Here is a 21,534-nt window from a genome sequence, read left to right as displayed (position 1 = left end):
TCCAGACTCAGGATGCTGTCCATGACACTCCCTCCCGCTACTATGGAGCACAGTGCACCCTGCGAGGATGGAGTGGTGGTTATCCCCCTGACCTCCCAGATTCCCTCAGACCACACCGCAGTCCAGGTGGGGATTATGAGCAGCTCCTCATTTTGAGATTCGCGAGGATCCACCTGAGATTCTTGTGGAATGTTGGAAGTCAGGGTTGGGTTCACGAACCCCGCTGGGCAGCACTGTGCACCTCTCCTGGAACATCAGCATAACGCGTGAGCTCCTCATGGTTTCTGTCCCCACAGTCACTTCTCTGAGTCTACGCCAAAGAGACTTTTCCCATGTACCCTGACCTGCCTCCCGATGCCTGCGTTTATTTAAAAATTAAAGGGTGGGAGCATGTGTTGAGGAGGGAGATTCAGGGGCTTGGGATTCACCATCAAGATCATTTCAAGTTCATATTGAATGGTGAAAATCATTTTTAAACTTGAAATATTAACATTTAAATTTTAAAATGCAAAAAAATAATTCTTAAAATTGAAATTCTAATTCTCACTTTTAATAAATGTGAACATTCTCTTTTGTTCTTATTGTCTTTTCCAGAGTTCTCAGGGGCTGTTGTCTCACACCTTCTTCTGGAGGCAACAATGGGCCATTTCCAGCAGGGATGGTGCAGCGTCACCCCGGATGCCTGACTGCCACACATCTCCAGAGCATCACACTGTCTGAAAAGTAAGTCCCATGCTCATGGGATCCCTCATGACCATGCCAGAGGGGCAAGTGCAGTCAACATCTCTGAAAACAGAGCTTGTAGTGTTCCGGGGAGCAGATTGCCTGGAAATCAGGACTAAAGCCAGGGGTAGAGCCTTATTTATCCCCTAACGTCCATTGAGAAAGAATCATGAAATGAATTTCATATTGCATTAGAATTTGTATTCAGAATAAGAAACATTGTTCTTAAGAAGAATGTGACTGTAGTGAATGACCAACAAGTGACTTGATTTATACTAGTGTGAATTTACTAAGTTGCTCTGTTGCCATCAGTTGCTGTCATGATTGATTTTCAAACTAGTCTAAGAGTGACTTAAACAAAAGAAAAATTCTCATCTTGATATATTAATTGCTTCATTTTTAATGTTTCTTCTTAGTTTTTGTCCAAAAATAGTTTCCATTTAGTTGATATCATAGCATGGCAATTCTTTTGCCTTATGACTCTTTGAACAAACATTTTCATTTATTTTTTTGCCTACTTTTCATTTTGATAAACTTCTATAAATCTACAGGAAAATGGAAAAAAGAGTACAGTGAACACATATATTCTTCATTCAGATTTACCAATACATAAATACATATCCGTGTGGGTCATGTATGTGTGTGTGCAGTCTTTTCCTCTGAATTGTTTGAAATTGTAGACATCATGACATACTTTGGAATATATCTCCTAGGTTCATGGGCTAGCTTCTTCAAAACTATAACACCATTATCACTGTAGAATTTAACATTGATAAAGTAATATTAACCAATATATTGTCCCTATTCAGATCCTCTGATTGTCCCCAAAATATTCTTCATGGCTCGTTTCCCCTAACTTGCATTCAGTTAAGTTTCATGCAATGAATTTGGTTATATCTCTTTAATTCTAAACCAAAGCCCTGCTTTTGTTTTTGTCTTTTGTGATGTTGACATATTTGAAGAATCTGAGCCTTTTGTTTCTTAGAGTGTCTCACAGTCTGGGTTTGTCTGACAGTTTCCTCCTACTTAGATTCAGATAAGCATCTTGTGTATTTACACCACAGTAGTGGGCACACTGTGTCATTGTGACCTGGTAGTGGTGATGATAAGCTTATTCACCTGGCTAAGGTGGCTTCTGCTAGAGCTCTCCTTTGTAAAGTTACCGTTGTTTATTCCCTATATAAGGAATCAGTGGGGTGAACTTTGAGAATATTCTTTTCCCTAGCTAATTTTTGCTCGTTTTAGCGTCACTGATAGCTGTGTACAATGTTAACTAATCTGTTCCTCAATACATCAGACTTTCTTCCCTGCCTTCATTTTTTTCCTTTTCCACAGTTGTGAGATCTCACAAAGGGAGTATGTCCAGAGGTGGTCTCTGAAATTAGAAAAAGGCGGTCCAGAGGAGGAGTCTGAAATTAGACGTCTAGATAGGCGTCTGGTGTGCATCTTGTCTCTGTCACACACTGACCAGATGACAAATACTCCATCTCATGAATCCTGGTGTCCTTATCGTTAAAAATAGGAGACAAAGAGCAACTACTGCACGCGGTGTCTCGCAGGGGTGGATCCCAGGGTTGGTGCTCACGAAGTATCAGCTGTGAATTATTATTGGAGGCAGGGGGATGGGCTGAGTGCCAGGATGCTTCATTCCTGAGGTGTTTTGTAAGCCATGAAAGCTGAATGAGACCTTTGACAAAAATGCTGATAGACCTAAATGGCAGAGCAGAGGCTCCCCATGATGCAAGTGGTCATGTTTTTGAGTCCCGGCAGTTAGAAGGTTGTGTAGAGAAGCAAAATGACCATGAGAGGAAGCATCTGTCAGTGACCAGTGTCCTGATGATGTCCCTTCTGCCGTGCTGGTGATTTCTAAGTCTCTGTCTCCCTTCACTCCCTGGCCTGGACCTCCCTGGGCTGCTGTGGGCTTGCCTTTCAGTCACGAGCAACCAATCGGACTTTTTGTTTGAAGATTATCAGGTTTCTTTCTTTTTAGATCAAGTCCCCATGATTTTAGTTGAGTTTTATTTGGGATGGCCATGGAATCTTCCTTGAGAACATTTTAGAAATTTTACCAAGAAAATAGCTTGTGAATATACATGTTACTTTAGAATCTACATATGAACATGGATTAGACTCAATCTTAAAGGAAAAATAAAAGATTACCCTTGGAGAACATTTTTAGCTAGAATATGTTTTAAATGCTTCCTCTGAAAATTTCTCTTGCCCAGCTTTCCTACCCACAATTTTTCCTTTTTTTTTTTTTTTTTTTTGGTGAGGAAGATTGGCTCTGAGCTAGCATCTATTGCCAGTCCTCCTCTTTTTGCTTGAGAAAGATTGTCGCTGAGCTAACATCTGTGTCAGTCTTCCTCTATTTTGTATGTGGGATACCACCAAAACATGGCTTGATAAGCAATGTGTAGGTCTGTGCCTAGGATCTGAACCCACAAACGCCTGGCTGCCAAAGTGGAGCATGCAAACTTAACCACTATGGCATCAGGCCGGCCCCCCCACAATTCTTAAAAACAGTTGAGGGCTGGTGTTCTTAAAGAGTGGCTCCTGGCAGTGTGCCTCCTACATTCAGCATGTTTTCTGGCTTGCTGCTGGTCAGGCTAAGCTTGCAGGGATGGCCCTGTGATGTAACCTGTTCTCCTGCATTCTGGGTGATGCCAACCGAGCCACCCTGTGGTTATCCAGGGCAAAGGATGGGCTCTGCAGACCCAGAAGTGACACCTCTGCATGGGCACCAGCCCACATCCTCGCTGAGGTCTTATGACCTCCTCCTCCTCCCGTTTTCTTCCTTCTTAGATGTTCATGTGCCAAGGATCCTCTGCCTGTCTCTGTGTCCCCTTTATGAGCTCCTCTGGGAAGAGGCCATAACAGAGAAACATAACAGTTTATAGGATGGGTGAAGCACAGTTAAAAATCAAATCTGGGGCCACTCCCATGGCCAAGTGGTTAAGTTCACGCACTCTGCTTCAGCAGCCCAGGGTTTCACTGGTTTGGGATCCTGGGCGCGGACGTGGCACCACTCGTCAGGCCACACTGAGGCAGCGTCCCACGTAGCACAACCAGAGGCACTCACAACTACAATACAACTATGTACTGTGGATCTATGGGCACAAGAGAAAAAAAAAAATAAGATTGGGAAAAAAAATCAAATCTCTGGTTGTGCATAAATACTGAGGAAATCACTTGGGTTTTATTTGATTGTGTGGCTGGAAATATCAGGGCTGCCTTTTGCCATTTCCCAAAGTGCATCCTGTGGAATTTCTGTCCACTTGGAAACCTGAGTTATCTGGTCTTGAGTGGGTAACATACCCTGAACCTGTGTGCTTGAGAATGGCCTGGAAGCAGCGTGAAGCCAAGGAAAAGCCACCTGGAGAGAAGCACTCCCACCCAGGCATGCAGGTCCTGGGCCTTGCAGGGGGAACCAGCCCTGAGCTGGGTCCATGAGGCTCCCTCTTCCTGCTCCCTTCAGTTCCCTGCTCCTTGCAGCAGCAGTAGAGGTAGGGCTGTCCTATTCTACAGCTGCTCCCCCCAGGGACCAAAGCCTGAGTGCCAGGAGTGCACGCTTTTCTGTGTCAGGTGTGATCAAGGCACTGCGTCTGTCCATGTCAGGCTGCCACCCCCTGAGCTGTAACCCCAGGAAGGACAGGCCCTGGAGCAGCCCAGGCACACCCAGGCTGTGAGAGAGGCAGCAGAGCCAGGGCCTGAGGTGTGTGCATTGCAGCCAGACTGTGGGGCAGTGGGTGGAGGTGCTGGGCGGGATAGGCTTGTGCTTCCATTTATGTGAAGCCGTAGTCCCGAGGTCTCCGGGGTTCTCGGGTCCCTGGATCAGGTGCTCATTCTTCGCTTTCTAGCTGGGTGGCCATGTTTCCCATCCATTCAGCGGGGACAGCTGTCCCTGTTGGGTCAGCCTCCCAGGGTGGGTTTGAGATGGTGTGTCCCTCAGTCCCAGGCGCTGAGTGTTAGCGGGCAGGGTGGTGTGTCCGCCTCCCTCTTCTATCTGTGCGCCAGGGACTCCACATAGCAGACTCTTTCTGACCCTTAAGGTCCACAGTCATGGTTGTCATGACAGAATTGACCTGTGACAGAGACAACACCAAAGCCCAGGAGGCCCACGTGGAGTTGTTCCTCTGAGTGCCTTAACATTTTCTTTGAACTGTTTTAAATGGAAATGCATTTAAATGCGTCCTTCGTCCTTGAGCAGAAGGAGCTGTGGATGAAAGAGGGTGAGCAGCAGTCCTAGTTTGGCCCTGCTGCAGCCACGTGTCCCTGGCTTCCTCTTCTGAGGATGGAGCTAAGAGTTCCTACCCACCAGAGCTGCTGGGCATGTGCTGACGTGGTTTCCATCAACAGAACTCGAGCCCTGCTCCTGGTTACAGCAAGGCCCGGCTGTGGGGCTAAGTGTGGTTTAGCTTTCTGGGCCTCAGTTTCTGCATCTCTAAAATGAGAATGATGGTGGTGGTGCCCACTGCATGGGGCTCAGGTGAGGACAAAGTGAGTTCATTCATTTCTGAGAACCATGGCACTTTCTAAGAATGCTAGAAATCATAGTTATAAGTATGAGGGCCTGGGGGGGGGTCACCTAGCTCATAGTGAGTGCTCCGTGAATTTCAGCTCCCTTCTCTCTGCCCTCCCACCCACTTTGGCTCAGTTATTATTATGAACATCTGCATTGTGAACTCACAGCGCAGTGCTGCTCTTGAGGTCATTTTCTGGTAGGTGGGGTTGTGTCCCCTGGGGACAGGCCCTGAGAGCTGTGCTTCACTACTTTTGGTCTGCTTTTCATAGTTTTCTTGTGTCACGGTGCCCATAATTAAGAGCTCATTGTGTTCAACAGGAGCACTTCAGACTCACTGAGAAATTATACTGGGCTTTGACCAATAGCCCTGTGCCACTGGCCACATCTTACCTCCCCAGCTAGGTGATGTGGCTGGTTAACACCTGGCCCCACCTGAGGTCCTCCCATGACATCCTTCCTCAGCTCTCAGACCCTCTCCTGGCCTTTCCATCCAGACCAGAAACTGTTCCCCTGGGGCCCAGGAGAGCTGCAGGGGCTGCAGGAGCCAACTGGCATGCTTGCAGCCTTTCTTCTGGTACTCAAGATAGGACCCCACGTGACGCGTGCACTCCTTCAGCTGGTCTTAGAATCCTGTGCTCCCAGTTGCACATCTAAGTGTGTGTCTAACATTTCACATCATAAATTTAAATAGAGGCAAAGAGGTCATTTCTAGCACATTGTAAATAATTGCATTTTAAAATAGCACAGTTCTAACACTTTGTAAAAATATGCACAGTGGAATATAAACACGCACCTTCGTCCATTCAAAATATATCACCAGATTCTTCCTTCACTTTTAGGGTTTACACGTTTTTGTCTCCTTGAATTTGTATTTCTATTCCATATCCCCTACAAAGCTTTGTCATAATTTTCTGCTTGAAAGTCATTTACCAATTACTCTATCATATTCCCTGGCATATGTGTGTGTACCTACATATATATATATAGATATATAGATATATATCTATATATATATAGTAAAACATTTCTTGTCGCTTGAGTTATGATTACCATTTATAGTTTATTATTAGTGCATGAGTGATGAAAACGGCATAATTACTTACAAAATAAAATACAACAGAAAGGAGTCTCTTAATGAGATGGATGACAGAGGGGCTTCTGGGGAGACCTGGTATGAGGAATCATTGGCTGTCCCTTCACGTGACACCTGGAAATTTCCCCCTCTAGGGTGATGTAGGGTGTGGGAAAGAAGAACATGCAGGGCAGGCATCTGCCCCACAGGTGAATTTTAGGACAGATTCAATATGGAAATTTGAGAATTTGAAAGCTGATTGTTTAAAACCTTTCCATGCTCAGGTCCCCTTGAAAAAGCTTAGTATACCCCAAGGGTGCTGGGCTCAGGTTGAGAACTGCTGCTCTGGGCTCTTCCTGCCCATTTGGGTCTAGATCCAGCACCTTGCAAGGTCAGTGGGTCTGGGTCAACACCCCAGGAAAGGCCTCACCTTCACCATCCATGATGCTGCACCAGCTTTGTGCTCATTCCTTCCACCATGACCCTAGCCTCCCCTATCCCTCCAGCTTCCCTTGGTGCCATGGAACATTATAGAATTCAGTTGTGTCCTTTGTCTCTTTGTGGCCTTCCAAGAATTTGTGTGGACTAGGAGTCTCCCAGGGAAGTTCAGAGAAAGCATTATTTTTAGATAACTTAATAGTATGTCACACTCTGGATTTTTCTTTCCTGGAGTCAACAGACCCCTCCATGTTAGCTTCAGTGGCAGGGGTAACATTTCAGTGTGGCTTTCTCTGTGGAGCCATGGCAGAAAGTCTACCTCAGTGTGGGCTTGTTGGCATCTCCAGTCAGGAAGCCCTAGTCACCAGGACTCAACTTCAGGACCTTCTCCTCAAAGCACAGGTGCCAAGCCATGGAAAAGAGGCACAGTCCCCAGTGAGGCAAGGTGAGTATCAGTTCTTTAAAGGCTTGCACCCTCAGAGGCAGTTCTTGAACCTTCTGTGGTGAAAGGGGGTCCGCTGTCCACATGGAAATTTTGCTACCACGAATGTGTGATTTTGGGTTGGCCAATTAAGATAATAACAGGAGAGATCTTGTCAAGATGGCGACATAAGCAGACTCTGAACTCATTTCCTCCCATGAACACAACCAGGTTACAACAATTTTTGGGAAAATTACCCTGGATAGAAAACTGAAAACTGGATAAAAAAGAACCCCCACAACAAGGGACAGTCCTGACTAAGGCAGAAGAGGCAGAAATTCCTGCTGGAAAGAAAAAACCCAACTTCGGGAGCAGCAGAGTTTCTCAGCTGGCCAGGCAGGAGCCTCCCTAAGGTACACAGCCCTGTCTGGAGGAGTGAGGTCCGGATCGGGGCCAATACGGCTATAAGCATCTTTCACACTCAGCACAACTGAGACAAGGGTCTTACTATCTGGCTTCACTGGCTATTAACTGCAGCGAGGATACCCCTAGAAAAGCTATCAGACGAAAGCCAAAAAGACCTGGGTCGTAAAGGGCCAATGCACAAACTCACCCATCTCAGCAACCTAAAATCACCAGAGAGAAGGCTGACAGTACTTTGGTGAAAAGAGATGCACCTGGTGGGCTCTGGGGGCATCTCGGTGAGAGGAGGGAGCTCTGCTGAGACTAAGACATTGGTGGGGGCCATTCTTCTGACCTGGTCCAGGTGTGCTGACACAGACCCCAGCAGACACCATTGAGGTTCTTGCCCTGGCCTGTTAGCCAAGGGGTATACCACACGCACTAGAGTGCAGATTTAATCCAGTTCAACTAGGGCAGGCAGCTGGCCCTAGGAAACAGCCCTGCCCAACAGCAAGCTCTCAGGCTACTTTTTGACCTGCATTGACTGGGTGCCTTGATCCTCTACAGGCAGGCGAATGTGTCTGCCTCTGTGGGGCAGGGTTTGTGTGAGGACCAGGTGAACTGGGGGGGGCATTAGTGGAGAGGTGGGGGCCTCTGCAGTGGGTCATCAGGGTACACTCCAGGGGGTTAGGAAGTGTGCACAGACCAGGACTGTGTTGATGGTGTCTGTGGTCCTGTGGGGGATGAGGCTTAACAGCAGCAGAAGACCTATGCTTCACAAATAGCCATAAAAATGATCAGCCCCACGTTCCAAAGCCTGAAACAATTGAGTGCTCCTGTACCAAGGGCCAGCCCCACTCAGCTGCACTCATAAGAGAACTGACAACAGGCTTGCAAGCCTGAGGCCTATAGCAACTTTAAGCCCCTGAGCCTAGCAACCAGCTACACTGAGTACTTAGCCAAGTAACAGGAAAACTGCAACAGGAGTGTGCTTTTAGACCTTGTAGCCAACAGTGCTGAGGATACACAAACCGAATTTACAAACAGCTGGCCAGAGAAGGAAAGACTAGACTCCCTGGGTACCTGCATTAAGAGCAAGCCTACCACAGCAAAAGAACAAAAGTAGCCCACAAAGGGGTCACTCCTGGATCATTTGGACTGGTGACGAGAGGGAAGTGCACTGCTGGGCCTCATATGGCATCTCATGCATAAGGCCACTTCTCCAAGATCAGGAGACATAGCCGACTCACCTACTACATAGAAATAAGTACAGGGAAAGAGGCAAAATGAGGAGATAGAGGAATACATTCCAAGAAAGGGAACAGGACAACACCCCAGGAAAAGGACTAAATGAAACAGAAATAAGCAACCTACATGATAAAGAGTTCAAACAAAATCTCATAAGGATGCTCACAGATATTGGGAGAAGACTGGATGAACGCAGTGAGCTCATCAACAAAGAACTGCAAAATATAAAAAAGAACCAATCAGAAATGAAGAATACAATGCTGGAAATGAAAAATTCACTAGAGGGACTCAATACCAGAGTAGAGGATACAGAGGAATGGATCAGCAAGCTAGATAAAAGACTAAAGGAAATCACCCAAGCTGAACAGAAAAAAGAATTAGACAGAATGAGAACAGTGTAAGAGAATTCTGGGACAATATCAAGTGCACTAGCATTCATATTATGTGTGTCCCAGAAGGAGATGAAAGAGACAAAGGGGCAGAAAATTTATTTGAAGAAATAATAGCAGAAAATTTTCCTAACCTAAGGAAGGAAACAGACATCCAAGTACAGGAAACAGAGAGAGCTCCAAACAAGATAAGCCCAAAGAGGCCCACACCAAGACACATTATAATTAAAATGTCCAAAATTAAAGATAAAGAGAGAATCCTAAAAGCAGCAAGAGAAAAGCAACAAGTGACATGCAAAGGAAAGCCCATAAGGCTATCAGCGGACTTCTCAGCTGAAACCCTACAGGCAAGAAGAGAATGGCATGGTGTATTTAAAGTGCTAAAAGGAAAAAACCTATAGCCAAGAATATCCTATCCATCAAGGTTGTCATTCAGAATGGAAAGAGAGATAAAGAGCTTCCCAGACAAGCAAAAATTGAAGGAGTTTATCACCAAGAAACCAGTTCTACAAGAAGTGCTGAAGGGACTGACTTAACTGGGAAAGTGATGACCACAAACAGGGATTAAAAAAATTATGAAAAAGAAAACAGGCAATAAAATCACTAGTAAAGGTAAAAATATAGTAAAGGTAGCAGAATCAAACACCTATGAAGATAACATGAAGGTTAAAAGACAAAAGTACTAAAATTACCTATTTCAATGATAAGAGGGTAATGGATAGACACACACAAAACAGGAGATTAGATATGATTTCAAAAACATAAAATGTGGGAGGAGGGGAATGAAAAAGTAGAGCTTTTAGAAAGAGGTCAAGCTGAAGAGTCTATCAACTCAATATAGAATGTTGTATACATAGAATGTTATATAAGATCCTCATGGTAACCACAAATCACAAACCTATAATAAGTAAGCCAATAAGTAAGACAAAAGAAATCAAATGTATTACTAAAGAAATCCATCAAACCACAAGGGAAGAGAGCAAGAGAAAAAGAAAGGAACAGAGAAGAACTACTAAAACACCCAGGAAAAAAAGTAACAAAATGGCAATAAATGCATATTTATCAATAGGTACTTTAAATTTTAACGGACTAAATGCTCCAATCAAAGGCATAGGGTGGCCAACTGGATAATAAAACAAGACCAATGTATATGCTTCATACAAGAGACACTTCAGACCTAAAGACACTCACAAACTGAAAGTCAAAGGGTGGAAAAAGATATTTCATGCAAATGGCAAAGAAAAGAAAGCAGGGTAGCAATACTCATATCAGACAAAATAGACTTTAAAACAAAAAATGTAACAAGAGACAAAGAAGGCACTACATAATGTTCAAGGGAACAATCCAACAAGAAGATACAATGCTTGTAAATATCTATGCACCCAACATAGGAACACCTAAATCTATAAAGCAAGTATTGACAGACATAAAAGGAGAAATAGTAACACAATAATAGTATAGGGGACTTTAACACTCCACTTACACCAATGGATAGATCATTCAAACAGAAGATCAATAAGAAAACACTGGCCTGACACAACACATTTGACCAGATGGACTTAGTGGATATATATAGAACATTCAATCCAAAAACCACAAAATACACATTCTTTTCAAATGCACATGGAATATTTTTCAGGACTGATCACATATTAGGCCACAAAACAAGTCTAAATAAATTTAAGAAGATTGAAATAATACCATGCATCTTTACTGACCCCAAAGTTATGAAACTACAAATCAACTATAGGAAGAAAACCAGAAAAGCCACAAAAATGTGGAGATTAAACAAAGTACTACTGAACAATGATTGGGTCAATAAAGAAATCAAAGGAGAAATCAAAAAATTCCTGGAGACAAAGGAAAATGAAAATACGACATGCCAAAATCTATGGGACACAGCAAAAGCTGTTCTAAGAGGGAAGTTTACAGTAATTCAGGCCTAACTCAACAAAGAATAAAAATCCCAAATAAACAATCTAACAGTGCATCTAAAGGTACTGGAAAAATACGAACAAACAAATCCCAAAATCAGCAGAAGGAAGGAAATAATAAAAATCAGAGCAGAAATAAACAAAATAGAGAGTAAAAAAAAAAGAAAAGACTAATGAAACCAAGAGCTGGGTCTTTGAAAAGATAAACAAAATTGACAAACTCTTAGCCAGACTTACCAAGAAAAAAAGAGAGAAGGCTCAAATAAATAAAATCAGAAATGAAAGAGGCGAAATTGCAATGGACACCTCACAAATACAAAAGATAATAAGAGAATATATGAAAAGCTATACACCAACAAATTGGATAATCTAGAAGAAATGGATAAATTCTTAGAAACATAGAACCTTCCAAAACTGGACCAAGAAGAAGTAGAGAATTAGAATAAACCAATGACCAGTAAGGAGCTCTAAACAGCAATCAAAAACCTCCCCAAAAATAAAAGTCCAAGACGAGATGGCTTCCCTGGTGAATTCTACCAAACATTCAAAGAAGATTTAATACGTATCCTTCTCAAACTCTTCCAAAAAAATTGAAGAGCAGGGGAGGCTTCCTAACTCCTTCTACGAAGCCAACATTATCCTGATACCAAAACCAGACAAGGACAACACACAAAAAAAAATTACAGGCCAATATCACTGATGAACATCAATGCAAAAATCCTCCACAAAATACTAGCAAATTGAATACAACAATACCTTAAAAAGATCATACATCATGATCGAGTGGGTTTCATTCCAGGGATGCAGGGATGGTTCAATATCCACAAATCTATCAGCATGATACACCACATTAACAAAATGAAGAATAAAAATCACATGATCATCTCAATAGATGCAGAGAAAGCATTTGACAAGATACAGCATCCATTTATGATAAAAACTAAATAAAATGGGCATAGAAGGAAAACACCTCAACATGATAAAGGCCATATATGACAAACCCACAGCAAATATCATTCTCAACAGACAAAAACTGAAAGCTATCCCTCTAAGAACAGGAACCAGACAAGGATGCCCACTCTCACCACTCTTATTTAACATAGTATTGAAAGTCCTGGCCAGAGCAATCAGGCAAGAAAAAGAAAGAAAAGGGATCAATATTGGAAAAGAAGAAGTGAAACTGTCACTCTTTGCAGACGACATGATTTTATATCTAGAAAACCCTAAAGGATCCACTAAAAACTTTTAGAAATAGTAAATGAATACAGTCAAGTCGCAAGATACAAAATCAACATAAAAAATCAGTTGTGTTTCTATACACTAACAACAAAATAGCAGAAAGAAATTAAGAATACAATCCCATTTACAATTGCAAAAAAAGAATAAAATACCTAGGAATAAAGTTAACCAAAGAGGTGAAAGATCTGTACACTGAAATCTATAAAACATTGTTGAAAGAAATTGAAGAAGACACAAAGAAATGGAAAGATATTCCGTTACTCTTGGATTGGATGAATTAATATAGGTAAAATATCCATACTTCCTAAGGCAATCTATAGATTCAACACAATCCCTGTCAAAGTTCCAATAAAATTTTTCACAGAAATAGTACAAAGAATCCTAAAATTTATATAGAACAACAAAACACCCCAAATAGCCAAAGGATTCCTGAGAAAAAAAGAACAAAGCTGGAGGTATCACACTCCCTGATTTCAAGATATACTACAAAGCCATAGTAACCATAACAGTGTGGTACTGGCACAAAAAACAGACACACAGATCAATGGAACAGAATTGAGAGCCCAGAAAGAAACCCACACGTTTATGGACAGCTAATATTTGACAAGGGAGCCAAGAGCATACGACGGAGAAGGAAGAGTCTCTTCAGTAAATGGTGTTGGGAAAATGGGCAGCCACATGCAAAAGAATGAAAGTAGACCATTCCCTTACACCATGCACAAAAATCAACTCAAAATGGATTAAAGACTTGAATGTAAGACCCAAAACCTTGAAATTTCTAGAAGAAAACATAGGCAGTACGCTCTTTGACATTGGTCTTAGCAGCATATTTTCAAGTACCACGTCTGACTTGGCAAGGGAAACAAAAGAAAAAATGAACAAATGGGACTACATCAAACTAAAAAACTTCTGCACAGCAAAGGAAACCATCAACAAAACAAAAAGACAACCTAACAATTTGGAGAAGATATTTGCAAACCATGTGTCAGATAAGGGGTTAATATCCAAAATATACAAAGAACTCATACAGCTCAGCAACAAAAAACCCAACAACCCAATTAAGAAATGGGCAAAAGATATGAACAGAGATTTCTCCAAAGAAGATATATGGATGGCCAACAGGCATATGAAAAGATGCTCAACATCATTAGCTATCAGGGAAATGCAAATCAAAACTACAGTGAGATATCACCTCACTCTGGTCAGAATGGCTGTAATTAACAAGACAGGAAACAAATGTTGGAGAGGATGTGGAGAGAAGGGAACCCTCGTACACTGCTGGTGGGAGTGCAAACTGGTGCAGCCACTATGGAAAACAGTATGGAATATCCTCAGAAAATTAAGAATAGATCTACCATATGATCCAGCTATTCCACTGCTGGGTATTTATCCAAAGAACTTGAAAACACAAATGCATAAAGATAGATGCACCCCTATGTTCATCGCAGCATTATTCACAATAGCAAAGACTTGGAAGCAACGTAGGTGCCCATCAAGGGACGAATGGATAAAGAAGATGTGGTATATATACACAATGGAATACTAATCTGCCATAAGAAATTATGAAATCCAGCCATTTGTGACAACACGATGGACCTTGAAGGTATTATGCTAAGTGAAATAAGTCAGAGGGAGAAAGTCAAATACCGTATGATCTCACTCATAAGTAGAAAATAAAAACAATGACAAACAAACACATAGCATTGGAGATTGGATTGGTGGTTACCATAGGGGAAGAGGGAGGGGGGAGGGCAAAAGGGGTGATTAGGCTCACATGTGAGGGGATGGACTATAATTATTCTTTGGGTGGTGAACATGATGTAATCTATACAGAATACAAAATATGTTACAATGTACATCTGAAACCTATATAATGTTATAATCCAATGTTACTGCAATAAAAATGTAAATAAATAAACAGTACTATCTTCCGTGATTAACAAAAGATAATAACAGGAGAGCAGTTTCTATTGGAATCATTTTTCAGTGCTTTGCTGAATTCACTCTGTACACTATGGGCATTCCTAGAGCATGCAAAGCCCAATTCTCAGGCAAAATCATTTGTTAGCGTGTGCCAAAACTTCAACTCATTGATAAGGGATCTGCAAGAAGATAAGTGGTCTGGCTCCAAGAGCATTTGAGTAAACAGGATTTATAAAGTCAGTTGGAGAAGAAATACAGAAACAAGGTGCTAAGTTAGGCTGACTCTCTATAGAGCAATACAAATGAAACCTTATCTGGGGTTAACGTTTTTACTGGGGGCAATAAAAATCATAATACCTTATTGAATTCTGCAGGTTGACCTCTAACTTTACAGGGCTATAAACCCTCTGCATTTTTATCAGTTGTGAGTTGTTAGATACATAATAATGATAATTCCCAGGAGTTTTAGAATAGGATCAAACAGGCTTATTAGTCAGTGTTCTAGCAGGATATCAAAAAGTTAAGCTATTGTCATTTTTACTTTTTATTTCAAATTTCAGATAAATTTTTCTATAACAATTAGCTGAAAAAATGTAGCTGAAATTAGGCGTGATCATGTAGCACCATCTGAAGGTGCTGCCTTTTGCCCAGCACGATGAACTTGAGCCATCATGTGGAAGTGCAAGGGCATCTGTCGTAGGCAGCTTCACTTGGCTCCCAATCATCCCTGACTCCTGATATCCACATGCTTGTCTTTTCCCCTGCCCTTGTGTGGGGACTGGACCTAGGGACTTTTACCTAATACATGGAATACAGCAGAAGTGATGGGCTACCACTTCTGAGATGAGGTTACAAAAGACTAACTTCCCTCATGCTCATGCTCTCTCTGACTCTTTTCACGTGCTTGCTCTGATGAAACAAGCTGTCATTTTGTCATCTCACCAATGGAAAGGACCATGTGGCAAGGAATTGAGGTTCTCCGTTCAACAACCCTCAAGAACCTATTTGACCAACAATCACATGAATGAGCTTAGAAGCAGATCCTTCCCTGGTTGAGCCTTCAGATGAAACTGCAGCCCCAGCCAACATTTTTATTGCAGCCTTGAGAGACCCTGAGTCAGATAGCTCAGCTAAGGCAACCTGATATTTGGCCCACAGAAACTGTGAAATAATAAATTTGTATTGTTTTAAGTAACTAAATTTTGGGATAATTTGTTTTGCAACAAAAGATAACCAATATGGCATCCATGAATTCTGTAGTGTTCACTGTACTTGGTGATGTGCTTCTCAACAGAGCTCTCATTCATCTTTCTCTGCTTCTCCCATCTTTCTTCTCCATGCTTCTCTCCTGCTCTTTTCTGTGTTCTTCACTTTATTAATATTCCTTTGTTGATTGCTATTTCATTTGGGTTCCCCTTTTCTGGCAGCTATGATTACACCCTTGTTGATTGATTAGAGCAGCTAGAATTCTGGTGGGGACAGTGTGCAGTTCAGAAAAAAGATCCCATCCTTGACTAGCAGCAAAATAATTTTCTTTGTTGAAGCCAATTGCTTGAACGTGCTGTGACTATTCCCCCCAGAGCTGCAATGCTCCTTATTTGGTCTTGAGCCAAGGCTTAGTGTTTGAGCGAAATTGGTTTCACCATTCTTTCCTCAGGGGAGTGTGGACAAGTATATTTTCTGCTTAAAAATGCAGTTTCTTTCTGAATCAAATAGCTGAGGCTATAAACCTGAACTTCATAATCGTCAGTTTTAATATAGAAACAACCTTTTAAAAATAAGTTCTTTTGATGTGATACAAAAGTTACCAAAAGCAAATCTTCTGCAAGAATAGTATTCCAGAAGGTTTTATTAGGTTTCCAAAGTTATTTGTTTAAGAATATATTTGCAAATAAATAAATAGATAAAAACAACAATAATAATCATACCTAACCATTTTTAGTACCCACTATGAGCCAGGCATTATCTTATGTAATCACCACCACAACCATGTAAAGTAGGAACTACTATCCTCATTTCAAAGATGAAGCAATGAGAACCAGGGACTAGAAGTAAATTGTCATGGGCAATTTGTTTACCTGCTTGTGTGGATTAGTATTTTAACATGAGTGTTTCCAGTGACTAATGGTTAAAACCCAGGTAACTAAAGAAGGACAATTAGTAGATTAATACATTAGCTCATAAAGTTGCCAAGTAATTAATTATAAAAACCTGAGTGGGTTCTTAAAAATTCATCTATCTTTATGTCATCAATTTAAAATTTTCAAAGCCATCCAGGATGATGTCATCCACAGGGATGTCTTTTTCCTTTTTTATTTATTTGTTTGTTTGTTTAGGTAAACTAGCCTTTCCATTTGCAGAGATAGACAGATAAAAACACTGAATTTTACTAGTCACTAATGTGTATAAATATTCAAGTGTTATGGGCCTTTTAAAAGCCCAAAAGCTGAAATTCTCCTGTGCTGGTGAAATTTGAATAACGTTTAATAAAAAAGAACTACTGCATCTACTCCCTTTGTTTCATTTACCATAAGTATGCTGGAAACTTCCAAGTGTAAATGTCCCACCCACTGGTACTTCTCTCCAAATGTCTCTTAGACAGCTTTCCCCACCTCACCCCTTAACACAAACACACACTCACACACAGCCCTATACTTATGCAAGCATGTACATACACTTGTGCACACACTAATGCCTACATGTATATATATGCACCCATACTCAGCATAAACACATGGACACACAATCACGCACTGGTACACAGAATCTCACGCACACACACTCCTAAACATATGCATAAGTTCACGTGGACATGCACACACACATGCAAGCATGTATGTACACACACTAGCAAATGGACACCTAAAAACACATGTACACATGACCTATCATCCCTTTATAATTAAATTTCATATGTGATGTGATGTCTAGATTGAGTGTCTTTTTGTGTGTGTATGTGTATGGACATCCATTTTTTCCAACACCATTTGTTGAAAAGTCTGTCCTTTCTCCATTGGACTATACCTATGTTGAAAAGCTGTTGCCTATTTTTTGTTCCTTGATCTACGTGTCCAACCTTTCACCGATACTGTACTGTCTTCACCAGAGCAGGTTTTTAATGCATTTTAAATTGGATGGTATCAATCCTCCAACATTTTCTTCTTTTCCGAAATTGTTTTAGTCAATATAGTTCCTTTATCTTTCCATTTAAATTTTAGAATCAGCTTGTCCATGTCAACAAATCCTGCTGGGATGCTGATTGGGATTGCATTGAATTCATAGATCAATATGAGGATAATTGACAGCCTAACTGTACTGTATTTTACAATCCATGCAAACAGTTCATCTCTCCATTTATTTAGGTCATCTTTGGTCTCTTTTGTCTGAATTTTGTAAACTTACAGTTTGTGCCCTTGTTCTGTTGTTCTTCAGGTCTGTACACATCCTGTTCTATCTTTCTGGCTCTTTCCATACTTCGCCCACCCCAGACTCACATGGAAACCAGCTCTCTACCTCTTTATTTGCAAAATTCCTAGTCCAACTACTTTGCAGATGAGAGATCACTTCCTTATGGGGGTTCACATCCTCTTCTCCACTCCACCATAGGGCAGGTTCCTTTACCATCTGTTTCTGTACCATCTTGTCTCTCTCATAGCACTAAGCACTGTGTGATGTAACTGCTTCTTCAACTTGTTTTTCAGGCCACCAGCCTGAATACTCTTTGAAGGCAGAGACCATACCTGATTTTATGTTGTACCTTTGACACATAACACAGAGCAAAGGCTCAGTTAACAGCAGTTGATTATAGAAATGGAGAAATAAAGGAACGAAGGGAATTGAAAGGAGGAGAAGGTAAATTAGCAGTTATTGAGGCTCTTTTCTTGTCAGTCACTGTGACAGGAGAGAGAGAGAGAGATAAACAGATAGATGACAAATACATAGATGATAGATACGTAGGTGATAGAGAGACAGATGACAGATAGATGACAGATAGATAGACAGTTGACAGAAATTAGATTGACAGAAAGATAGACTGTCATTAGACAAATAGACAAACGTAAAGAAAGGTATTGAGGGATGGAGGAATGAGAGGGATAGATATAAATAGATGGATGGATAGATAGATATTCAGATAGACAGACAAACAGATAAAGGTGGATAATGAGATGAACACATTGATTGGCGTATATAGATATATAGGCAAATAGGTTGAAAGACACATAGACAGTCATAGAGACCCAGAGATGGACAGACAGAGTTACTTGGTTAGATAGTCAGATAGAAAGGTAGTAGTAAGACAGATAGATAGATAAAAAGAGAGACAGATAGATAGACACAGAAATCAGGAGAAAGGGAGACAGACTAACAGTGAGAAAGAGAGATATTGATATAGATAGTGAGATAGATAGGCAAACATATAATCAAATACACAGCCAAACAGAAAAAGAGATGGATCAAAAGGCAGATAGAAACAGATAGATAGGTAGATAGGTAAGTAGGCAGATATGTAGGTAAGTAGTAGTAGAGAGGGGAAGATGATAGATGATAGGTAGATAGATAGATAGATAGATAGATAGATATAAATTCTAAGAAAGATGTGGTATCTTCCACATGTATAGATGAGGAAATAAACTTAAAGAGGTTAGTGACTTCCCAAAGACCATACTTGCAGAGAATGGCAGAGCCAAAATTCAAAATCAGCTCTACCTTTCTCCAAGGTTTTGCCCTGCACACCAGCTCCTTTGCTTTCCCAACTCCCAACACCCGCCTACTAAACTGAACTTCTGTGTTCTTCTCTCGTTCACTTCTGCTTCCATACCTTAGCCCAGGCCCCTGTCATTTCTTGCTTATCTTATTTAATAGCTTCAGTGGAAAATGATCTCTAAAATATAGTGTATCCATGAACACAAGGGCAAAGTAGAAGACAATAAAGTAAAAGTAAGCACCCCACTCCACCCATAGCCCCATACTTCTGAGAGGCCATCATGGTCACAGGAGGAGTCCCTCCTTCGGACATTTTTGTACACGTCAGATTCTTTTTCCTTTTCATATTTTTAAATTACACTGTAATACATGGCTGTTCTCGTGTGCCTTACAGAAATGTCCATATTAACACCTATAGGAAAGGTCAGGTACTGGATGTGCCAGACTTGGTTCAGCCAGCCTCCTATGGACAAATGATCATTTTTGATATTTCTAGCTGTGCTGCAAGGAGCATCCTTATATGTGCTTCTTTGTACACATGAGCAAGGTTGACTTTAAGAAGATACTGAGAGGCAGAATTGTAGAGTTACAGGGCATGCACATTAAAAAAATTAAATTAAATACTGAAAAAAATTCCCTCATCTGACCTCACCACTAGCCCACTATACTTCCCGTAGCAGTATTAAAAAGTACCCAATTCACCTCACCAGAAATGATATTTTTTTTCATGGGCCAATCTTATTGGTAAAGAGTTGGATAGGTGTGATTAATGGTTATCTTATACTTTAATTTGTATTCACCTCATTATTACAAAGGTTGGTTATCTTTTTATATAGCAATTGGTCATGTGGGTTTCCTGTAAATTGCACATTCATATAATTTGCTGATTTTTTGTTGGTCCCTATGTCTTTATGTAATTATTTGGGAATGTTCACCATCTATTCTGAATGCCAATCATTCATTATATATTTTCCAAAATCTTCTCCTATTCTACTATATAACTTTGAAATTTTTACAGTATTTTTGGTCATTCAGACATTTAATGATTTTACATTTTTTCTATTATTAGTTTTATCAGATTTTTCTTTGATGGGCTTCTGCTTTTTATATCTTAACAAGGCTTTCTGTATTAGTCAGGGCCACCTAAATGCTACAGCAAACATTCCCCTAAAGCTGAGGGCTTTTATACAATACAGCTTTATTTCTTGCCCAATGTGTGGATAGCATGGAGAGCTCAGATTCACAGGATCCTATGTTTCTTCCATGCAGTGTCTCCATCACCCCCTAGGGTCTCAGACTCTCCTCTGAATCCCCTCTAATGAGCTAGCAAATGAAGATAAGAGGGCAGTGGCCAATCCAGTGGGAGGTTTAGGGCCATGTCTGGAAATGGCCCACTTCGCTTCCACATCACATTCCTTTGACCAGAACTGAGTCACTTGACCACACGTAACTGCACAAGGGTCTAGGAAATGTAATCTGGCAAAATGTTCCCAGAGAAGGAAAGTGATGTGATCAACATCAAGCAGAGCCTCCAACACAGTTTCCTAACTCGAGGTCATAAGCATATTCACCTGTACTTTTCTCTGGCACATTTATGTTTTTATTTTTTTTATCTCTATGTACTTAACTTATGTGGAATATGTTGGTAAATGATATGATGTAGAGAATCTAATTTTATTTTTTCCAAATAGACAACTAACTTATTTTATAGTATTGCCCTTTCCTTACTGGATTTCCACAAATTTGGGAAATTCCCATGTTTACCATTCTATCAGATAGCCATGCTCTCAGCCTGGTGTGACAGGAGAGTTGACTAACAGAGGCTTCGTTGAAGATACATTATTTTCCCAGGATGGAGTCTGGATTCGGTGCTGGTCTTGGGTTGGCTGCTCATTGATGTCAGGGCAGCATCTTTGAAGTTCTCTTTACGTTTTCCTCATAATCACAGGCTGGCACAGCTTCCTGTATAGCATCACTTTCAAGGTAGGAAGAACAGGGATTCTATGCATGCTTCTTTTTTTAGGAAAGCAAAATGTTTACCAAAAGTAGCCTAACAGCTTGCCTTTCAGAATTGAGGGTTTGGAGAGGAAGAACTGGTTATCTGTATACTTTCAACTGCAAGAAAAGCTCCTAAAGCAGAAGTCAAAATTGTGTTGATTGGCTTAGACCAATCATGACTTAGTACATTAGGCTTAGTACATTGCAGCCAGGAACAGAAGCAAATAGCTGTGAACCAGCAAGGGGAAGGAGTATTAGAAAATTATCAGCACCTGCCACAATAATATACTAAATTCTCTCCCTCCCACTCTCCATTTCTCCCTCTCTTTCTCTCTCCTCCCTCCCTCCTCCTCTCTCCTGTCCTACCTCCCTCTTCCTTTCACTCTCTCCCTCTCTTTCTCCCTCCCTCTCCTTTTTCTTCTCCTCCTCCTTTTGTTTTTCCTCTCCCCCTCTCTCTGTTTCTCTGTCTCTCTCTCATGCACACACACACAAGAACATTTCTCTGCGTTTTCTATCCTCCT

The 21,534-nt window shown here is 41.1% G+C and overlaps 1 protein-coding gene across 5 annotated transcripts in view; it reads left to right on the top strand.

The window, feature by feature from the left end:
• Nucleotides 1-21,534, top strand: part of OTUD7A (OTU deubiquitinase 7A) — a 379,739-nt gene that overhangs the window by 165,752 nt on the left and 192,453 nt on the right. For all 5 annotated transcript variants that reach the window (XM_023651659.2, XM_070268408.1, XM_023651663.2 and 2 more), the window contains exon 2: nucleotides 595-723. The gene's annotated coding sequence lies outside the window, so the exon portion shown is untranslated. The remainder of the gene's footprint in view (nucleotides 1-594; nucleotides 724-21,534) is intronic.

Source organism: Equus caballus, chromosome 1 (assembly GCF_041296265.1).
Source record: "Equus caballus isolate H_3958 breed thoroughbred chromosome 1, TB-T2T, whole genome shotgun sequence".
Lineage (NCBI taxonomy): Eukaryota > Metazoa > Chordata > Mammalia > Perissodactyla > Equidae > Equus > Equus caballus.
Note: the sequence above shows the minus strand (reverse complement) of the source record. Positions and strands in the feature narration are given on the sequence as shown.